The sequence below is a fragment of the Lissotriton helveticus genome, chromosome 2_1 (genome assembly GCF_964261635.1).
Source record: "Lissotriton helveticus chromosome 2_1, aLisHel1.1, whole genome shotgun sequence".
Classification (NCBI taxonomy): domain Eukaryota; kingdom Metazoa; phylum Chordata; class Amphibia; order Caudata; family Salamandridae; genus Lissotriton; species Lissotriton helveticus.
Genome location: NC_136059.1, coordinates 1,815,630,868 through 1,815,634,619, shown reverse-complemented (window position 1 = coordinate 1,815,634,619; position 3,752 = coordinate 1,815,630,868). Strand labels below are relative to the sequence as shown.

The 3,752-nt window shown below is 47.2% G+C and overlaps 1 pseudogene; it reads right to left on the bottom strand.

The window, feature by feature from the left end:
- Positions 1–541: 541 nt before the first annotated feature.
- LOC144820697 (18S ribosomal RNA) lies at positions 542–2,998 on the bottom strand (annotated as a pseudogene).
- Between the last annotated feature and the right edge of the window lie 754 nt (positions 2,999–3,752).

Here is a 3,752-nt window from a genome sequence, read left to right as displayed (position 1 = left end):
CACAGCCCGAGCCATTCCAGCGGACTGGTCGTGTAGCCAACATCCAGCCCTGGTCGGAGGTGATGGAAAGAAAGAGCAGGGTGTCCTCCCTCCATCCTGCATCCCTCACCAAGATGAGCCAGGGTCACCTCACAGCCCCAGTTCCTTCTTAGTCAGGTTACCCTGCCCAAGAAGGAATGCTCCTCAGTTGCCCAAAACCCAGTCAGGCCAGCAGGGCCATCGGGGGTGGTCCTAGCCCAGGGAGGTACTGCCATTCGGTTTCACTGGGGGGTTGTGCTGGGTGAACATGGGTTCTGTCTCGGGAGGGCTTTCTGTCATGCTGCTCAGGGTGTAACCGGGGCTGTCCCTGGTCCCTAGTGTGTATATCGGTCAGGTCTTCCTGGGTGGAGGAGCCCACCCAGCATCCGGTCCTTGCCCAAGTGCCAAGGCGGCCGGGAACTGTCCCACCTGCTGGGGCATGTGAGTGCAGGGCTGGGCCCTGTGCCTACAGGTGTTTTCCATCTGGGATGTGTTTGAGTATTTGCTCGGGCTGCTCCACCGTTAATGATCCTGTGTTGGGTTCACCTACCGAAACCTTGTTATGACTTTTACTTCATTATTATAGTCAAGTTTTATTGTTTTCTTGGGTCTCCACCAGGGCGTTGTTGAACCATGGGGGCTGATCCAGGGACTTCACTAAACCATCCAATTGGTATTAACTTCAGGCAGTTTGTACAAATGGCAGGAAATACATTAAATCCAGCTTATGACCCACATATAGAGGGAGTTTCTTGTACATGGAAGATAATTATAATCCCCATTCTCTATCACAAACAGGATTCAACGGGTTACCCACACCTTTCGGCGGAAGATAGACACACGCTGATCCATACAGTGTAGTGTGTGTGCAGACCTAGACATCAAACACCTGTTATTGCTCAATCTCATGTGGTTGAACACCACTTGTCCCACTAAAACGTTGAACTCCAACCGCTGGGGGTTGTGTAACTACTTAGCTTGGAGGAGTCCTGTTCATTAACAGAATTACCCAGACAAATCACTCCTCCAAAGAAGAACAACCATGCACCACCACCCACATAATTGAGAAAGAGCTATCAATGTATCAATTCATTTGATGCCCAGGCTGGATAAGATTTTCAGTGTTGAGTCGAATTAGGCTGCAGGCTTCACTCTTGGTGGTGCCCTTATGTCAATTCCTTTAAGTTTCAGCTTTGCAACCATACTCCCCCTGCAACCCAAAGACTCTGGTTTCCTGGCAGCTGCTCAGCAGGTGATGGGAATTATACTACCAGATCACTGGTCGGCATCGTTTATGGTGGAACTACGATGGCATCTGATCGTCTCCAAACCTCTGTGGTACATCTTGCGCCGGTCCAAGAATTTCACCTCTCGTGGGACAATAAGATTGCCCCCGGCCGCCCCTTTTAATCATGGTCCAAATTCCAAAAACCAACAAAATAGAACCAGAGTCCTATTCCACTATCCTAGCTGAAGTATTCAGGTGACCGTTCTGCTTTAACACTCTGAGTTTTTCAAAGTAAACGTGTCAGAACCCCAGAACACTCTGTCAAGAGCATCAAGGGCGTGCCAAGAGGCAGGGGCTGGGACAGGGGTTAGCTCTCCTCACGGCACACTGCCAACTCCATCCCAAATTCCTACTACAAACTTTTAACTGCAGCAAATTCAAAAGATGCTATTGGAGCTGGAATTACCGCAGCTGTTGGCACCAGACTCGCCCTCCAATTGATTCTCATTAAGGGAGTTAAGGCGAGAAGTATGACTAGTTTTTGCTATCACAAACTCTGGCAGTTTGTGACTGCTAAAATAGCTTTTGCAATGTACTATCCCTATTTTGCGAGTCGGTAACCTACAACTGCTTAACAGAATAGGGTTGGTAAGTCATTATTAGAAAGGTGCCTAGCAAGTCACAGTAGCATCTATGATGCTTTGCGAATTGAATGCATTTGCAAAACATTAATATTTTACTGACTCCGTCAAGGAACTGGTAACACATTTACAAATGGGAAGGGCTCCCCAAGGGAGCCATTCTTCTTTATGAAAGTGGACACCAACATTTTTTAGGAGCAGACAGTGGTCCCATGGACCTCTGACTACCCTTAAAAAATGTAAAGGAAACTTTTAATTTTACATTTTTGTAAATACATCACAGTTTCATTTAAGGAAAACGGCCTCATTGAGAAAAAAGTAGCTTTATTTAAAAAGCAATCACAGACATGGTGGTGTGCTGAGACCAGCAGGCCACCATCCCTATGATTACAGGTGGGTCTCAAATTGCAGCCTACCCCATGAATATTAAAGAGGTAGGTCATTTACCATCCCATTGGGAATCACTAAATGTGTCTGAGACACTTTAGTGCATTTCATTTTGCGACTTGCTAATTGAGAGTCCCTAAAAATTGCAATATGCAAGTCTCAAAATGAAATGGTTATACATCTGTCCCTTAAAGTATACTCACTTCAATTTACAGGGCTTCAAAAGATTTCCTGTATTATTATTTTTTTGTCACTACCTCTCGAGTAGGAAGTGTGTCATTTGTGCACCTGCTACCTTCCTTGGATCTGGTAGCCGTTTCTCAGACTCTTGGTAATCAAACAAACCCTGAATCCCTCTTACCCTTGGTCACCATGATAGGGACATAAGGTACCATAGAAAGTTGATATGGAAGACATCCAAATGTATAATTGCCATCACTGGTACATGCAATCGGCACAAAGTTATTTAGAGTCACCAAAGCAGCTGGACGAGCCTGGATTAGTCTTGGTCCGATGCTTTCATGCATCTCAGGAGGTCAGAGCTCATTGGCATGTTTAAGCTCTAGAATTACCACAGTTATTCAAGTAACAGATGGAGCAATCAAATGAACCATAACAGATTTAATGAGACATTTACAGTTTCACTGTACCAATCGTGTGTACTTAAACGTGCATTGATTAATCTTTGAGACAAGCATATGCTACTGTTAGGATCAAACAGGTAGCTGAACCTGCTGGACAGGGGCTGGGAGCCACCGGCCTGTCCCTGAATGACCTTTGCACTCCCTGGCAGCCTGGTGGGAAAGTCCGCCTACCTGGGGGCTTGCTGGGGGGACAGGTGCAGTCACACAGGCACTAGTGGGTCTGCACATCTACACAGAAGGGAGAGAGGGCAGAGGCACAGCCTGAACGAGACACAGGGGTGCCAGGATGCGTGGGGAGGACACCCCACAGAATGGTCGTTCCAAGCTTTTGAGGAAATGTGCTAGACAGAGGTGGGCAACAGTGTTGTGTAAAGGGGCTCATACTTCCATGTGGCATCCAAGATATAGAGCCACCTGACCTCTCCCACTCTGGTTGGGCCACTGGGGGGTGCAAGCTGCCAAATTAGCTCAGTCTTTTCTGGGTAGGGGAAGGACCTCTGCAAATGGCAGGCCCGAGAGTCGGACGGTCGCTGGCAGGGTGGAACCTTTTTGCTTGAAACAACAGCTGCGGCAGGACAAGCAATCCATCCCTAGTTGGTCAAAGCATGCCCAACCGATCAGAGTATATGAGTTTGAGTTTGAGTTTAAAAATATTTCTAGAGCTCTCGTACACCCAGCGGTTTCATGGCGCTATGCAGTACTACAAACCCGAGGAACAAAAAGACTAGGGAGACAGGAAAAAGTTAAGAGGGAAAGGCCTGAGTAAAAAGAAAGGTTTTAAGGGCTTTGCAAAAAAGGGAGTACTGGGGGCAGGATCGCAAATGGATCGGGAGA